We start from the raw sequence: 20247 nt of genomic DNA on the forward strand, positions 1-20247 counted from the left end.
ATGTCAACTCCAAAACTCACCTTGATGATGTTCAGTAAATATTTTTTTGAAAGAATAAAAAGAATGAATGAACCAATGAAAATGGGAGCAAAGAATAGAGATCAAAATCTCTGGAGTTGGCTAGAGACCTGTATCTGAATCCTAGCTATTCCATTTAATATTTGGTTGACTTTGGGTTAATTATTTAACCTTTCCCAAGACTCATTTTTCTCTACTATAAAATGAAGCTGTATAATAATAGCACCTGTCAATTATTGTTGTGAGGAGTAAATGAGAAAGAGTAAGGAATGTTGCTTATTAGCACAGTTGTAGACATAGTGTTCAGGGTGCAATGTTTATTAATATTTGTAAAATTCTATTATTCTGTTCTATATTGCTTCATTAATAATACAAATTGTAAGTTGATACTAATATTTAGGTGCTTCCCCAAATTTCATTTATTCTTTTAATTCTCCTAATTTCTGACACTCATGCATAATTTAGAGAATGTGACTCTGATTAGAATGATTTAGTCCAGTTTTCAAGTTGTTTTTCTTGAAATGAAGGGGAGGTGGTTGTGAGGGAAAGGATGAGTTGGGGTGGCTGCTCTGGGTTTTCATACATCTCCGTGTCCTCGTCTGCTATCATCACTTATGTAGTGGGAGTCATTCGAAAACAGATTATTTTGGTACAAAATCATATTGAATCCCTGTAAAATAAGTAACAGGAAAATTATTCTCAGTTACCTGTATGGTTAATGATTGGTGGCTTCAAGTATGGCTCAAGCATAAGCTGAATAAATCTTTGGATTTATGTCTATTAAATTAGTGTTGGAGGAGCAGGTCTATAAGGAACTAATTATCAAGAGAGCCTGAAGAGCCTCTCAAGTTCAGAACTTGTTCTGATAGAAGGGTAAGCTACCTAGCGAGCTTTTGCTAGACACGAGGCCTTTGTGTCCAAAAGGAGAGGCTGTCTCTGAGTAAGCACGGTAAACATCCTTTGGACTTGCCTTTAAGTTTGATCAGTACGTCTGAGTCTTTCTGAGGAAACAGGGGTGGAGGTAGAGTGGCTGTACTTAACAATGGAAAGAATTATTTCATGCGGAGGGAAGATACTACCAAGCGTCATAGAGACAATTCAATTTTATTTTGTGCCGTCTAACTTTTTAGTAAATCAGCGGTTATCTGTTAGTCTTTGGGTGACCATACCTTCTGAGATGCAGTAGTTTTGATCTTCCTTTTAACCAATGAATGTGCTCCCTGTTGTCAGAGTGATTTCTATTTCCATGGAACAAAGAGTTATTTAGCCCATACAAACTGTGATTTGGGCCGTTTTGCACTTTAGCCAATTCTGCTAAGTGGTCACAGCCAGAGTAGCAAACAAGCCAATAAAATAATAACAAGGCTTGAAAGTTGTGTTAAGAAATTGTAGTGATCCTATGTAGTTGGGTGTCCATTCAGTCTGTACAGTAAAGGCAGGGAGACAAAATACTGGTGAAAAAAGCCTAAAGCAAGTAATTAGTAGCAGGGGAAAGCAATGGCACATTTAGATTATTACACTTCACTTTGTATTGGTATCAGCTTCTGAATATCTCAGCAGCATTCATTTACATACCCACCGAGGATTGCTGAGCAGAAATTACCCTTTGTTCTCAGGAATAGAATTTAGTGGGGTTACACGTTATATCTAGACTTTGGCCCCTTCAAACAGAAAGAACTATGTGATAATATGTTGAATAATATGTAATCTTCATTTGTAAGTGACCACATCGTGAGAATTGAAAATTTGTCTATTGTGAAGATGCTTTTTGGTGAGAATAGTTTAAAAGTAGTCCTGAAATGTAATTTGTGGCACTTGTATTTTAATACTTGTCACACCTTCCCCTCCCAGGCCTTTTCTAGTTCTGCCGCCCAAGCTCAGAGAAGGTAAGTGTCCTTCACAACGTCACACAGTTAGTAGTTGAGGAGTAGCACACCCCAGGTCTGTCTGAGCCTGCCACACTGTTTCACTCCTCAGGCCTGGTCAGGTAGTGGCTTGTAAAGGGTTGCCACATCAAGTCCAGGTGTCTGAGGCAAGTTGTCCCCAGGTAACTAAATGGGCATTAAATGCAAAGTGTGTGACTGCTAAGAATCATCTGGACCTTGCACACAGTTATTTAGTTAGAAAAAAATTTAAAAGCAAGTATTAAACTTCATATACAGATACTAAATAAAATCGAGTTGATAATGGAAAAGACTGAATAGAGAGGGAAAATATCCCCCCAAAGAACTTTCTAAATCACTAGAGTGTCTTTTTCAAGCCATTTTCTTATCTCTTTCCACCCTTGCTCTGCAGTCTCCTCAAAGACCCTCTGCCAGGCAATTTCAGATGTATTATAAACATGCTCTTGTGAACAAGAGCCATAATTCTCCTCGATGCGGGGCCCTGCTGCTGCTGACAATCAGCCCCAGGTAGCCTTTCACTTACCAATCGCTGTTGGCTCCAAAATAAGTTTTGAAAAAAAGTGAATCGGAGCTTAGGATCCAAATGATAAGTAAAATGAAGGAATGCTTGTGTTTTCACAGCTTGTGTTTTTGAGGTGGTCAAAAGTCACGGAGCTGACCCACCCACGAGAGCCCTCATCATTGCATTCATCTGTTAACAACCTTTTCTGTTTGAGTTCAGGCTGCTGACCTTTTCTTTAGAGTCATGTTTGAAGATTAGCCTTGTAGTAAGGCTAATGGCAATTCCTCCAAAATAAACCACAACCTATATTTCCCTGTTATTCTGTTTTAAGGTTTTGGCTAGTTTATTAAAGTTTTGACATGGAGAAGCCGAGCATACCTTAAATTCACATTGGAAGCACCTACTAAATGAACACTATAGACGCATTATGATATTTTTAGAGATGATGTGAATGGGAAAGAAGATTTCCCCCTGTTTGAAGGGTGTTTTGGTCATTGACATATTTAGCGGGTCACTGGTATTCAAGGATGATAAAGACTTTAGTCTGACACCAGAATTAAGTTTGAAAAAACTTAAAGCCTTCTAGTATCAGGCCAGGATAGATAGCCTTTACTCAAGAACTTTTGGGTGAATCTCTTCTCAGTGCAGAGCCATTACTGCAGACAATGGACTAGACTCTGGGCCGTGCTGGACTCTTCCTGCCTTTCAGAAATTTTCATTCTTTTTGTTAGAAAATATGAGGTCCTGAAGAGTGGCATGCAATACGGAACAAGGGGAACAACAAATGAGTTGGGCGTATAACAGAACTCGGAGAAGAAGAAAACTGTTTTGACTTGAATGGTGAGGAAGATTCATGGAGGGGTGGTGTAAAATAGAACCTAGAGTTCACTGAGTGGAGATTTTCATTTTAAAATAATTAACGAACAGTCCTATTTTATATGCCCAAATATATTCAACAATAGATACTGGATGCTGTGCTGTGCGCAAAGTTAAATATTAAAGTTTAGGAAACGCTGTTCTGAAAGCAGAATTACAGAAGAATACCTAAATGTGTTTGTGTAACCTGTGAACGTTTCAAAGTAAAATGTTGTTTTTACTGAGTCTTGAAAGGTTGGTAGGCCTTCAGCAAATGGCAAGAATGCAAAAGCATTTTAAGCAACCTTGACATCAAATGTGACAGATTAAGTTCATGAACTAAATAAATGCCCAGAAGAAATTTAGATATTGGATAATCCATTCACTGGAGGGAAAAGTGATTTTATCATCTCTTACTTTCATAGGATTTCTTTGAGGGAGGTTTCTAAAGTGCTTACCCACCCATTCCCATATTTCTTTGGAATACAAGCATACATACTCTTTGTTGGAACATTCACATTTTGGTTACAAATCTAATGTTGAATATCCATTTCCCGTCTTGATTGATTACTTGTTCTAGTAGGTAGTAAAGGTGGGGAATAAAGAATCATTTCCAAAGAAACTTTTATTTTGGTTTGAAATACAATCTGGGCTTTTCTGCAGGAGACTGAATGGGCTAGAAATCACATCCTTCTAGAGGCCACTGTTACTGTGAGTCTATGTGCAGAGCTCCTGCTGTCCGACGGCAGTTGCAGAGTAGCTAGAGGGAAAAAGAGTAGAGAGTAGAGGGAAAAAGTCGGTTTGTATTAAAGTTTAACTGGAAATAATATGTGAAGTAAGCCCACAGAACTTTCAAACATGTTTTCAAAGATCAAAACAAACCATAACTAGCTGGATTTGAATGTAAGGAGCATTTGGATATGTTTTTGTACTAACCAACAACCCCCACGTCTATGTGCTTATATAAATATGTCCATATAAAGAAGAATGATACTTATCCTTGCAATTATATATTAAGGTGAGACAAACAGCTTTTTGCTGTTGACTGTCAGATTGTTTTATTGAAAGCTTGTACTCTACTAAAGAAAACAAGGTCAGTGCTGGGGTACATTTCTGGCAGATTATTTAAACTTCTGAAAAGGGGAATGTCATTTAGAAATAATGTGGTTTTTATTAAATAAATCTGTCTAATAATATTAAGGTGTGATTTCAATGTTAAGAACAGACAAAGCCAATCTTAGGTACTAAGAGATGAGGGCAGAAGGTTGGGATCAGGGTGAGCAGGGAGCTGGGTGTTGGTTAGGACAGACACAGAGCACAGGAAAAAATGAAAAATAAAATTCCCTGTTATTCCTATATTGGAGGATATTTGATTTTTGTTTACGTTCTCCTTTGCTTTACAGAATTTTCAACAAAATGAGGTATGAAATTTGAGTATATTTCTAATATGGGATGAAAACAATAGATTTTCATTAGACAGAAATGAAATAAGACCTTTTGTTTTCAATAATTCAGTGATAGTTGATAATAAAAATTATAAAAGGTAAAAACAAGGGATATTGTTACTATGATTCAGTATATCATGGAATCCAGACTTTGAAACGTTGAAGTAAGTTTATCTGTGTTTTCTTTAACTACCATAAACTACTGAACAAATTGCTGTCTTTTTAATTGATCTAAAATTCACAAGCATGGAGAATCTCACTAAGGCCTAGAATTTTTGTGTTTACCTTATTTGATAAAATTCTTTATCCCAAGAGAAAATATTTAAAGTCTTACTAATATTATCTTCATAGTATCTACATTCAGTAGCTCTAAATGAAGCTCATAATTTAGCTTCAGACACACAATTAATGTTAGTACTGTTATACAAAAAATGTTTTGGGTGTGTTTAATTGTAACCAAAACTCTTAACAAATTTTAAGAGTCTTGTAAACTGAAACTCCGTGAGATTTATATTTACATCTCAAAATGCATCAGAGTCTTAACAGTAGAACTGTAATTATACCTTTTGGATGTTTGTCATCCATATGGTTTTGGTGGCCAGAGGGAATGTGCTTTGCTTTTTTTTTAATTGAAGTACAGTCAGTTACACTGTTTCAGTTTCTGGTGTACAGCAGTGTCCCAGTCATGAGTATACATACATATATTCATTTTCACATTCTCTTTCATTAAAGGTTATTACATGCTTTGCTTTTTTGAGGTGACTTAGACGCAAAAACCCAGGGACACAAACTGAGACAAAAATCTCATAGTAACTGAAGGAAAATAATAAACAGTGAGAGCCTTTATCCCTGGCAACTCATAGCAGATTCAAAACATGTTATGGGATGAAGACATAATACATGCGGGGATTTAGACATTGAAAAGCAACATGTTGTTCTTAAAGCACTTTATTTTCTGTTAGCAAATTGGTCTTGGAGGAAGGAAAAAAGAAAAGAAATGAAGAAAATAAAAGAACTGATTGGGGTAGAATTTCTTACACTGAAGCTTCATAATTTCTAAAGTTCTTGGAAAACATCTTGGGATATTCTGAAGAAGCCAGCAGTGTGATTTGACCTTGAACAGATGGGGGATTCATTGGTACTTCCCCATATCACTATAAATGCAACTTGATTTTCATTGCCTCAGGTACTCCTATTTTATTTCTATAGTTTTCTCACCCTTCCTCATGGTACCTCACTTCTTCTGAGCTAAAAAATAGAAATAATATTTTTATTTTCTTAAACCCTGACATGATTTTTTTTTTCTTTTTGTGATATACCATCTCCCGACCCCCAACTGACATGGCTGGCACACCACTTTACAGGTGGCTCACATCTCTTGGGTCTTTGCAACATGCTAGACATGTTATAGCAAAAATGCTTTTCTTTAGCGTATTTATAATATTTTAAAAAGTTACGTTAATTATTTATTTACACTTTTAGAAGAGTGTGAAAGAAATAAAAAGATTTTAGCTATATTACTTAATCTTTTTAAATCTTCTACTTCATTTCTTTCATTTTCTTAGTATCTTTTCCTTAAACAAACAAAAACCAAAAAAACTTTTACTTACATATTTTCTTTCTTCAAAAGTAGAATCACAATTCTCAACTAGTTTAGATTTCCCTTTCTAAATTATCCCTGTCTCTTCATCACCCTTCCTGCACTCCACATTCAGTCAACGAGAATTATCCCATGTTTTCAGTAGCCTCACATCTGCCTTATTCTCTTCTTTTCCATGGTCACAGCCCTAAAAGAGGCCCTCATTAACTCTCCTATGGATTCTTGAAATGTTTCCTAATGGGTCTTTACGAGTAAAGACTCCTCAGAAAAACTAGTCAATGAAATTGTTTCAGAATTTGCTATTGAATTGTCCACTGTATAATCTCTATTCCAGTGATTTCTAAACATGAAAAAAATTCATAGTAAGGATTTTCTCATGGTGATTTTGTGTATCTATGAACATGGATTTTTATGCATACATCAATATCAGAATCCATATTAGCTCTGAAAAATCTTTCATGAAATAATATTTATCCTAACTGCCTGGGATGAGCTCTAATTTTTTTTTTCTGCTTTATTCCTCTCCATCCACTTCCAGTATACAGTCAGTCTTCATTATTGGTAGACTCTGTATTTGCAGATTTGCCTCAACCCTAAAGTTTGTTAAGACCAAAATCAATACTCATAGTACTTTCACAATCATTTGTAAGGTATGCAGCATGGTGAAAAGTTTGCGTCACCAGACAGGCACGTACCAGCTGTGGTCAAACATGGTGAGATGCACTGCTTTCTTGTTTTACTTATACTGTAAAAGTTTTTCATATTGTTGTGCTTTTTGTGGCAATTTTGCTGTTTTAAATGGCCCCCAGCATAGTGCTGAAGCACTGTTTAGTGCTTCTAAGCACAAGAGGGCTGTGATGTGCCTTACTGAGAAAATGTGTATGTTAGATAAACTTAGTTCAGGCATGAGTTATAGTGCTGTTGGCCATGAGTTCAATGCTAATGAATCAACAATATGTATTAAATAAGGTGTCTTTTAAACAGAAACACACATAAAACAGGGTTATGTATTGATAGGTTTACAAAAATGTGGCCAGAGGCTCACAGGTACCTAATCCTGTATTTCCCCAGGGGCAGTGATTCAGTATTTGCTAATTTAGCGTTTGCAGGGACTCTGTAGAAATATAACTGCTATAAATAACAAAAACTGACTGGATTAAATTTCAATTTAAAAAAGTTTTGGTCTGGATCAGCGACGTTATTTCATGGGCTGACTTACAATTTGCAAAACACTGCCTCACATGAATCATTTTTCTCAAAGTTTGCTACTTGGAAAAGCTTTGTTTTTTCAGAGCAAATTGTAGCTATGTTTTCTTTTCTCTGAGAGATTTGTAACTTGCTGCTTTGTATTTTTTTACCTTGCCTGCCAGGAAACTTAAATGTGGGTTTTATGCTCAATTACAGCAACAGTGTTAATCCTTAATGTCGGAATGCTTGCTTTCCTGTTTTTAGCCCTAATTTCCCCCTTTTATTTCTCCTATATAATTTTTGTTTGATTTATCTTTTTAGTAAAGAGTTTTGAAACCTCTTGGGGAAAAGATGGAAATGAATAAAAGAATTAATGAATAGGTAAATAATTGAAACAAGTAATCCTGGAAGAAAGATTTAGAGATAAGAGGCCATCTTTTTAGTAGAGACTTTAAAATATAACATTATTGTCAAATGCTTTGATAGTATGTGTTCTCCTTATTAAGCTGATTTCTTAAATGTGTTGTATGTTAACTTAAAAATGTTCTTTGTGAAGATGAAGTAGAAGGGTTTTCTGAAGTGTCAGAATAATTAAGTAAGGCTTAACAACTTATGATAACAGTGTAAGAAAATTATAAAATGTATATTAATATGCTCCCTTCTGTAAGATCATCTATCTCTTCACTATTGTGTAAAGACTCACCAGTATAGATGACATAAAAAATTCTTGCAATAACAAAGTAGTTGTAGTATGGATAATAAAATCATCAATAGTGAACATCTAGTCATAACCAATAATTTTAATATTTCTACTTACCCTTCCTTCCCACATTTAACCTTCCTTTCCACATCTCTGGGCCTATTAATAAAGATAATTCTAAGTAGTCAAGAGTTGCTACACCAAATTTCAAACTAAGTGAAAGTTTATGTACTTTGCTCACTTAACCAGACTCAGTGTATTTTATGGATTGTTTCCGTGAAAAACATTAATTGATAATAAATTCATTAATCCTAAAATTCTACAATTAACATTTTGCCACAGTTTGTCAAAAAAGTTACAGCAATTTGTGAAAAAAGCAAAAGGGGACACACTGTGAGTTTATTCTCCTAACATTATTTGTTACCACAATTGAGGAAACCTCAGTTGTTAAAAATAATTGGCAATTTACAATAAAGGATATTCTTTCTCAGATCCACAATTTAAAAGGGCCTCTTAAAATAACCTGTCTATAGTTTATCCCTAGTTCTTTTTAGAATAGTAGATAATTGTTTCTCTATTTTCATTTATTAAAGAATTGAGAGTATTAACACTCAATGTCTACTTTCAAGCAATATACCAATATTCTCTAAAATACAGTCTTTAATATTTTCAGAAAGCTTCATAAACATCAGTTTCATGAGTACCATATGCTTAGTAAACAGTCAAAAGACAGAATACATACACATATTTCCTAGTAAGAGGATGATTTATCATTTTGTATCTATTCACCCACTTTTAAATTTATATTTGTATGTAAAAACCCACCTACATATCATAAACATGAAGCGCCTTAAAACTCAAATATGGTGAACTTTGAATTAAAAAATTGGGATAGGAATTAAATATTACTTATTACCAGTGAATCTTATTGTCTGTGCTAATGGGGTATGTTTTTGGGTTAATCACCAAGAATAGTTCGTGGTTAACAGTAGCTTTGACTCTGCTTCAGGCAGAAATCTCCTCTAAAAGTGGTTCATATAAATAAAATGAATATTTACTCATTTGTGTTAATCTGCCCATGAGAGCATCAAACCTTAATGATGGTTATATTCTTGTATTTGAAGTTCTACAAAAGTCTTGTTTCATTATTTTACGTTAGAAAAGTCGAATTTTAACTTTGTTGAGAAAAGATAAAAAGCTCTTATATTTCTTAATCTTTAAAGACTTGCTTAAGAATATTAACCCGCAATCCACTTTTGTATCACTCATATATCACTAATATGTTTGAAATATGTGAGGCAGAACAACGTAAGGATTAATCACAGTGGATTCCAGAGCCAGCAGCCTGGGTTCAAGCCTAGTTCCACCAGTTGCTATCCCTGTGACCTTGGACAGTAACCTCTTTGTGCCTTTGTTTTCCTCATTTGCAAAACAGGGATCAGTATATGATATCAGTCTTATAAGGCTGTTATGAAGAGTAGTGAGCTATTATTTATGAAGTAGTCAAAACAGAAACAGGCACATAGGAGTCACCATATAAGTGTTTGTTTAAGTAAATAATTAGATGAGAGTATTTATTACTCTTTAGATAACAGATGGTTATTCTAATGTTAAAAAAAAGTGTAGCATTTTAAAACTGTGAATGAAACTCAGAGATCATGTAGAAACAGTGGTTTTGATTTTTTAACAGCATTGTCACTCCACACCATTTTAATTTTTTTCAAATAAAATCATGAGAACCTCAAAATAGAATAAAAATTAATGTTATTGAAATGGAGCAGAAGGCCTGGATCTTTGCCCATGCTGCATTTGGTTACCTCTCAGTGGCTTCTGAGTTATGCCATAGATTCCTGAGTTTCTAAGGATAATAGTTTAAAAATTCCTGATTCTGATTAAAGCCTTATTTTACATACGAGGTAACTGAGGCTCAGAGTTGGGAAATGGTTAACTGTCAAGGTAACACAGCTTATTAGTCTTCAGCGAATGCTAAAAACTAGAGATTCTTGTCTGTTGCACACTCATTCACTCCCATGGCTCTCTCAAAGCCCCATATGGTTGAGTCCTTACTGAGCAAGATAAAAAACATATTTTAGTGTTTATTTTCCAGGTGATCCTACTTTAGACATGTCTTCTAACAATATTCCTGCAGTTAAATTCCTTTCTGTCCAGTCTATCATTATAGGCTATATGAAAAGAAAAATAATTTTTTGTCAATTGAGTAAGACTCTCCATGTGCAAACTAATTCAGACTGAGTCAACACAGTGTTAAAATATATTTGAGTGTGAATTTTACTAGTGATAGAGAATAATCTACAAAAGAAATGGACATTCAAATAATAGCTTGTTATCTATACAGCATTTTATGCTGTGCAAAATACCTGCACGAACACATTAATAGGACTCAAAACATTCTAGTTAAGGGAATAGATGGTTCAAAAGATTGTGGGAATTAATATGGGTAGCAAGAACAAGAGCTAAATTTGAGTTGGTCTCCGTCTACTTGGGCTCAATTTTCATACCTTGTAAAACACTTAAACAACTGATGCATGGATTTCTTATTATTGATCACTAATTTCTACTTGTATAAAAATCAACTTGCACAAGTTATTGGAGTTAAGGTGAAGTATTAGTTATATAGCACAAACCAGTATTACAGGCTTAGAGAAGAACTTTTAACCTTTCTAATACTGAGGAAGTGTTTTTGAGTGTTACATTTTCCTTGTTCTTGATATGTACAAATATGATCATTTTATAATTGATTTCCCTTCTTTGGCCCTTGATGAACTTACAACTTAACATATAAAACAATTTACTGCTTCAGGGCCAAAAAATGGTAGCCATTAATGGTTATTTCACACATTTGAATATTGAATGAAATATATAATGATATGATTAGTTTTGCTTATAAGAATTTCTGGCTTTGGAGGAATACAAAATAATACTAAGTGAACCTTTGAATCACGAATTACATCATATTGGAGTAAGCCTTAATCTTGGATTGTGAACAAGGTTAAGGATTGTAGCATCATCTTTGTAAGCTCTTAGCTTCTGTGTGGTCATAAAAATTTGGCTGAATACTACTTTTTAAACAGAATAAGATGACATGAAGAAAATATGTATCATCAGCTGCTCTTCCCTTAATAGGATTCTCTGGTGTGCAAATCACTACGGTAGGATGATGCAATGGGGCATAAGGACAATGAATCAGGTAATAAATTGAGTGTAACACTAATTATAGTCACTATGCACTGAAATACATACATTTGATGGCCATGATGGCACACCAGTGTTCAAAGTCCAAGGTAAGAAATGCATTTTAAATTCTCTCTTTATAAAAACTCAACATTCTGTTACAGTCTGTGTCTGGCATCAAATTCTATATATTTACCTGTGTTTTTAGCATGGAAACCCAATTCCTAAAGGAAAGGTCATTATCATTATTAAGTTTTATAAGAAAATCATTACATACCAGTATCTATTTAATAACAGAGACATCATGAATGTCAGACTTAACACACTTTGCAGAGTGCTAATAACTCCTAAAGTGTATTCTTGTTTGAAGTTGAAGTCAGTATTGGAAATTTTATATTACCTGCTCTGCCTGAAAGCATTAAAAAGTATTTCTGTAATAGCTAAGCTAAAAAAATAGTGACTTTTTACAACTTCGCCTATTTTTTTGGTTCAGTTTCAAAGCTGGTAATAGTTAAGTCATCTGACATTGGCATTGGCCTGAATTAAGCCAGAGGATCATTTTTAACCACACATATTTTATGTTGCCTTCAGGATGAAATAAAATAAGGCATTTATGTGTGCCTCTGTTTACAAATTTGTAAGGTATGTGTGTTTTAGATAACATATTAGCTACATCGAAGTGCCTTTTTTCATATTTCTTTTAGTTTTGGAATTGCATGGATATAAAATATGCATTTATTCAGAAACTAAACAAAAAACTTCAGTCATTTCTGCATTGCAGTGACCCTAATTCAAGTCCAGTGATAGATTGAAAGAGGTTGTTTCTTTTTCTATTATATATTTAAATTAAAAATAGGAAGATGTAGTTTCTACTAATGAGTTTTGTAGTGCTGTTTTAATATGATGTCCCTTAGGAGGTTTCCTCACTCGGTATGAAGGCTCCTAAGAGGTGCTTGTGCACCTGATTAATTCATAAATGGCGCTGAGGGCTGCACATTTGCCCAATCCTAGTTAAATCGTAGTAGGCGGCTATTCCTCTGTAGGATGCATTGCAAATTGTGATGCTCTTATTATACACCTAATTACAGCATTCTATACCAGTCTGATTCTTTACATAAATTCTTATAAATGTGATGTCCATTTTAGAAGTTAGAGATTGAGGCTCATTAAAATGACTTCAATCTGTATGATTATGATAGAACAATGACTTGTGACTTGCTGGAAAATTGCTCTAAAATTCTATGAAGGATATATATATATATAAATATATACATATGGAGAAATAAAAATACTTAGTGATTTACAAAAATTAATTTTTGTATTATAATTAATAATTAAGCAGATACTATGGGGATACAAGAGGGAAAAATGAAAAACATCTGAAAGGATAGATGTAGTCATTTTGGAGTGAGTAAGCAATTTAAAAATTTTGTGTTTTGAACCACAGTTTTTAACCCATCTGTAAAAGGGTTACAGTGCCTCAGGGGTGGGAGTAGTAATCACTCTATCTTACTGAGCGTGAGGATTAATTGCATTAATATGTGTTAAGTGCTTATAACACGTAGTAAATTCTCCCAAATACACTTCATACAGCCTCTCTCAAGCTCTACCCAATCTAATTCTCACCTAGGATGTACTGTTTTCTATTATTATGCTTTAGCCGAAACTGATATTTCCACTGCTGCTCTTTCTGTGCTTTGACATTGCTTCTTTTTGATATTATTCTAGCGGAAGGAGAGGAGTTCCCCCTTTACAATAGAAAGACAAGATGGATTAGAGTTTTATCAAATAAAAATTTGGACAGGCAATACATTTTTTTTTCTTGATTTATAGGTTAAAAAAAAATAGCCCAGTGTATACATATCAATGAACTCTAACTATTTGTCTTCAATTATGCCTTTTATTATTTCTCCCTGTTATATGAGTAATGGTGTTTTATTAAGATACAGCATTTATTGCTATATCTAAGGTGAATGTTAAAGTATCTTTTGAATTCTATCCTTATTTCTGGGGATACACAAGTTCCATCTTGGTAAATTAGGGACCATTCTACTGAACTGAATCCATCATTTAATTCAGTCAGCTAACAAATCAGGTTTATTATTATTTATCTGCTCTTGTAATGTAGATACCCCATCCAGAAACTATCTGAACATTTATCTAAACCTGGAGGCTATTTCTTCAATATAGTCCTTTCTTTTTATTCAGGAGCTCAAAGATGTCAAGTATATTATCTTAAAGAAGGGAAAGGAGTTTTCATATTACTAATGTTTTAAATGAAACATAAAGAAAAATGAAGCTCAAAGAAGTTAATAGGCTTATCACAGATTTGACAACTAGTTAATGGTGTAGGTAGAACACATGGCTTGTGATTCACAGATTTTTTTTCCATTTTGCATTTTATCGTAAAGCACAAGAAATGGGAAAAAAGGAACTATTATAAGGCAAAAATGTAAATATGAAAACATACTGTGAATGTCAGTATAATACTTTTTTCTTCTAACTCACCAATCACATAGTCACTCAGAATGTGAAACTCTTTTATGACCTTTCCATCTGACACAGCTGAATTGTTTCAAATCAGCTAAAAAAACCTTAGACATATTTTGCTGACTTATATGGTCTAATGGATATAACACAAAAGGTTTTTCCCCCTAGATAAAGATGGTCTAAGTTGTAATAATACAGAGCCTTTCACTTATAAAATTATCTCATTTATTAAAAAATGATTATCAGCATTTACAAATACTTTGGATGTGTGCTCTTAGACAGTCTTTTCTCCCCCCACATTTTAGACCAAAGCATAGGAAAACTTGATCACTTAGTAAAGCTGTTCTGACCTCAGTCAAAATAAGGTAAAGAATTAAATGGTCACACGTGTTGGTAGGATAAATTTCCATTAAGGTTAAATTAGCAGGAACATGCTCTGATCTCTTACTGGACAAAGAAATGCATTGTGTTTAGAATAAATAGCATACCTGAGATCCTGGTCCCTTAACACAGGTGGTTCACTGTGCATATAGTGGCAGTGGTGGTCATATTTGTGTGGAGACAGATTGTGGATGAATCCAACTATACTTTTAGAAGGGAAAAGAGAAGTTGCTTCTGTTATAATTAGCTCGTTATAATAGAATGATATCTTGCTGAACATTAGCTTGCTATCCAGCATTAGCCTGAGAAGTAGACTGATACTCAGATTCAGCATAAACAGAATAAATAGATTTGTAAAATGTTTAACTTATCAAGTGAATTTGAGCAAATCCAATTTAAAATAAAAATTACTTATTCTCAAGTTTAAGATGGTAAGATATAACTGGACATTAGTCAAACATCACACAGGTTACCATAATCCTAATTAATATTACTTCTGAATTTTATCCCTAACAATCATATTGTCTTTATAAAGACCTTGGAACATGCTCTCTTGAGATTTTAACTGCATCCATATATGAGTATCCCATACCACCTCAAGGGAAAAACCTTATGGGATTTTTTCTTTTTTTTTTCAGTAGGTGGTGGGTAGGAGGGGTGATTAAGATTCTAATGAATCACCAAAACATGCATTAAAAAAAAAAAAGTCAAACAAGCTATAAAAAAAGTCATCCTTAAATCTGGAATCAAGATATACTAAAAATAAACTCACTTTGGGATTTCTTAAGGTTTCTTTTGGACCTGAATTTCTTTCCAAAATTAAAATAGATTTTCTATAAGTATTTGAGTATATGAACTAAATACAGTATATTGTCAGTTTACCTGTTTGTTTTTACTTTTTTAAGTTTCTTTTTTACTTTTTTAAATTGGCCTTAGCTAGCCATACAAAATCCCTTGGATATAGTATGGTACATGAGAGATTATATACAGGTTCTAGACCTGTTGTGAGTTGGGGAAGAGCCACAGAAGTAGCTGAGCATTCTCCAATGAACCAGAAGGGGTTTCTGGTTGGGATTTAATGAAAAGAAAGTTCATGACCCTGGTGACTGGAGGGCATGGATGCAGTAGGATTGGATGCCAAAAATGAATGCCTCTATGGGAATTGTGCAAATTCGAGCAAGTTGGAGGATGGTGATGGGCAAGTTAACTCTTCCCAACCTTGTGGGGTTTGAATCACTCATGGAAAGATGGGATGAAACATGGGAAAAGGCAAATTAAAATCGCAAATTAAAACTGAAAGTGGCTGAGTGTACCTTAAAGTGACAGGATTATGTAAAAATGGAGGGCCTTGAGCTAAGTTATAAAGAAAGAAAAAATAATATAATTCTGCACATCTGAGGTTGTGATGATAAAATCATACCTTGTTTCTCATATAAAAATGTACATAAATTACTAAAGAATGCTTTAACTTTCAAAATGTCTTGGCTTAGGTTTTGAATTCAATGTAGAAGAAAAATATTATTTTGTCTGAAACTGTTATTTGTCCAAGAAAATTAAAACAAACTATTTTTTGTTTATTGTCCAGCCTCAGGATTTTAATTCAAACAATACTTATGAAAAGTCAAGAAACAAAGATTCAGATAAAGCCTTGCAATCTGAAATCACACAAATTAATTACAAGGGACTGACTATAAAAATTGGATTTAGCTGAGTGTCTGGCAGCAGTAAACTGGAAATAAAATGTTATGATTGTCCTTATTATTGTTACTACATTCCACTCCTAACCAGTTTAGGAGGGAAGCAGAGCATAAAGGGAGCCGCCTTGGTCTTACCCAGGTCCACCTCCATGATAATGTTGTGGAAGGAGTTGGGAACAGTTTTGAGAGAGAAACTTGAACTTGCCACGTGATTTCTTATACTGGAGTTTTTGATTCCCTCATTAATTTCTGATCTGAAAGCCACAGCACTATCCCTGTACAGTAGTGGTAAGGAAGGGAGGGGGCAGCTCATGGACACCTGTTTTTGAACTGGTCTTCAGTTGTTTAGTCCTAAGGTGCCTTGATCTTATCAGTGATAAAGCCTACCTATTGCTTCCATTTACATTCATGGTTAAAGACTGTTAGTATAAAAGTAAATTTCATGGACAGGAGGATTATAGTAATATTTCCATTCCTTTCTATAGCTAAGTTTTGTCTATTCCAGTTGGTATTTATACAAGTGCCTGTGACAGTTTAACATCCTAAATATGATCTAATAACTCTACTGAATTTTAGACTAAATGCTACCATAAAGATCTACTATATTAAAATATTTGCATATGGCATTCTCCTATTCTGAAAATTTATGAATTTTAATAAAGTTGCTTAGATTTTATACCTCACAGTTGTAATTGTTCATAATCCAGGAATACTATTTAAAGGGAATTGATTTTTAGATTCCACATACAAGTAAGATCATATGGTATTTGTCTTTCTTTCTGACTTACTTCACTTAACATAATACCTTCTATATCCATCCATATTGTCACAAATAGGAAGTTTTTTTATGGATGATTAATATTCCATTATGTGTGTGTGTATATATCACATCTCTATCCATTCATCTGTTGATGGACATTTGGGTTGCTTCCATATCTTGACTATTGTAAATAATGCTGCTGTGAACATTGGTGTGCTTGTACCTTTTTGAATTAGTGTTTTGTTTTCTTCAAGTGAATACCCAGAAGTGAAATTGCTGAATCATATGGAAGTTCTGTTTTTAATTTTTTGAGGAACCTCCATACTGTTTTCCACAGTGGCTACACCAATTTACAACCCCACCAGCAGCACATGAGGGTTCTCTTTTCTTCCCAGTCTCACCAATACTTGTTATTTGTGGTCTTTCTGATGATAGCTATTCTGACAGGTGTGAAGAGGTATCTCATTGTGGTTTTAATTTCTATTTCCCTGATAATTAGTGATGCTAAAAATCTTTTCGTGTGTCTGGTGGCCATCTGCATGTCTTCTTTGGAAGAATGTCTATTCAGGTCCTCTGTCCATTTTTAATCAGGTTGTTATTTTTTGATATTAAGTTTTATGCATATATTTTGAATATTATCGCCTTATCAGATATATCATTTACAGATACCTTCATCCATTTAGTAGGCTGCCTTATTGTTTTGTTGATTTTTTTCCTTCTCATTGCAAAAGCTTTTTAATTTGATGTAGTGACATTGCTTATTTTTGCTTTTGTTTCCCTTGCCTGCGGAGACTGATCCAAAAAAATACCCAATTTCAGAGAGCATCCTGCCTGTTTTCTTCTAGGAGTTTTATGGTTTCAGATTTTACATTTAAGTCTTTAATTCATTTTGAGTTTATTTTTGTATGTGAATCTAAAAAACTAAACGAACAAAACAAAATGAAAACAGAATCACATATACAGAGAACAAATGGGTGGTGTTGCAGAGGGGAGGGACATGGGAAGGATGAAATAGGTGAAGGGGACCCAGAGGTACAAACTTCTAATTGTAAAATAAATAAGCTATGGGGGTGTCATATACATAGGAGTAAAGAATATGGTCAATAATATGGTGATACCTTTGTATGGGGACAGATAGTTATTAGACTTACTGTGGTGATCATTTCATAACATATGCATGTCAAATTACTAAGCAGTACACCTGAAACATAAAATTGTACTTCAACAATATTTCAATAAAAAAGAATGCAAAACAAAACAAAACAAAAAAATGGAATTGAAATTATACGAAAACACTTAAGAGCAGAATTGTCTTCAGCACTCCCATTACTTTTTGTATGTTGATTAATTTCACCATTATAAATAAAAGTCTATGTGTTGTTTAAAATGAAAACTATACTTGGCTTTGTAAATATGTTTGTGAGTTAGCATGTGTCCAGATGTATCCTCATGATAACTTATGATTTATCAAAAACAAACAAACCTATGAAGTAATATGTACTTTGGTCCAGCACTACAACTATTAAATAGTTGTTTTTTTAGGGCAAGGCAACAAGAATTCTATGTATTTGCAATGAATGAATAATGAATGGTGATAATAACTAGGCCCCAAATCAAAAAGTACATCCAGTATCTTGTATTAAAAAGTAACAACTTTATACATTAGAAGAATGTAAAATGCAAAAATAAAGTTTTAAATTTATTTTAGAGCATTTTCCAAATTGTATAATTCTAGCAGTCTCCCTTCTAAGTCTTTCTTCTTTTATAGTAAACACATTACTGTTTTTTTAAATCTTTTGTTTGTTTGTTTGTTTGTAGTTTCAGTTCAACTGAACACAACTGTATTACTGGGTATACAAAAATCAATAAGAGGTGTTAGTCCTTAAGAGTTTTATAATTAGTAAGGAAGATTATTTGTTGGCTCATTTATACATACTCCAAAATGTACCAAAAATAATTTAAAACAACCTTTAAAAATACATTGTAATAGCATGACATGAAAAAAAAAAACAGGTAAGAATGATGAAGGGGAGAATAAATAACAGTAAGGAAGTAAATGTAATTAGAAATAAGATTCATGCATTATGCACACTTAGTAAAATCTTACTTTCAGTGAGATATGTGTAAACTGATAAAATACAGTGTGTGATTAAGTATAACAATAAAAAAAAGTACAAAGTAGAGCTGTAACAGAAAGAGAATGGAATGCATAACTAGCTAATTTTTTTGAGGTTTTAGCTAAATCAATTTTTTTTTTTTAGAAGTGATATCCAGCCTCACTTTTGAAGGAACAAGAGAAGTAGATTAATGGAATAGGGGGTGGAATGAGACATGCTAAGCTGTGTAGTCATGAAACAGAATGGTACAGTGTATTTGGGAAATCAAATGCTGCATTATGTAGTAGAAGAGAGAACAGGCAGGCTCATTGGTGGGTGTGGAACTGGCCAGATCTACAGTGTATAAGTTTTTGAATTAAAAAAATATATATATAGATCAGGAAGATCCTCAGTGACCCAGATTTGAGATGGTGGTTCAGTTGAATGATTGTGAAGAGCTGTGAATTAATTACTGTTATTTTCAAAGTTTTGTTGGAAAAAAATCAAACATAAAAAGAAAGAGTAATATAGTGAACCTCCAGGTATTCACCCCCATAGGTTTTTGAGGACAGTGTTGTTTCCTCGATATTTTCACCAACCACTTCTTGCCCCACCCCAACACTACCACTGGAATATTTTGAAGCAAATTCCAGACATTATATAATTTCATCGGGAAACAGTTCAGCATGTATCTCTATAAGATAAGGACCTATTAGAAGCATAACTGGACACACATAAAACATTAAAAGTGATTCCTTAAGATTCTCCAGTACCTAATCAATATTACAATTTTCCCAAATTTCCCAATTATTCTTGCCAAAATTCTCAGAGATAATAGATTAAAGACACTCTTTTGCCCTAGCTTTAAATGTAAATTTCATATAAAAGTACATTTTTTGGCTGAACTAATCAAAACACTATTAACGTCAATGCTAAAACATACAATATTTGAAATGGTAGTGGCTTATAATGAAAGTTTTGGACTATTTAAATTCTAGGACACAGGATTCAGTTGTCAGCAGCCAGGAAGAGATGAACTATGACAGAATCAGTATGATCTGTAGTTTTGCAGATGGAGGGAAGGTAGCAGAACATAGCACAATTCAATTTTCAAAGATGCATTAGTAAAAGTTTATTTCATAAATGATTTTACAACTTTAAGGAGAGCTGGAAACTGCTTGAATATCCCCCACATCTCTTTAAGAAAATTGTCTGTGTAGCTATAGGATACGGATGGAATAGTTTCTAAAATCAGTAAATGCAAGGAAAGCAAAGGAAAACATAAACCAGACAAAAAATACATTTCCAGAACCAAATTTTTAAGTATTCTGCATTTTGTCACTTGCTAAGCCACAAATAGGCATACATGGAGCTGCAGTTCAACATACTTTTGTTGCTAACATAAATAAAGTTTGGAGC

This window comes from Camelus bactrianus, chromosome 7 (assembly GCF_048773025.1).
Source record: "Camelus bactrianus isolate YW-2024 breed Bactrian camel chromosome 7, ASM4877302v1, whole genome shotgun sequence".
Lineage (NCBI taxonomy): Eukaryota > Metazoa > Chordata > Mammalia > Artiodactyla > Camelidae > Camelus > Camelus bactrianus.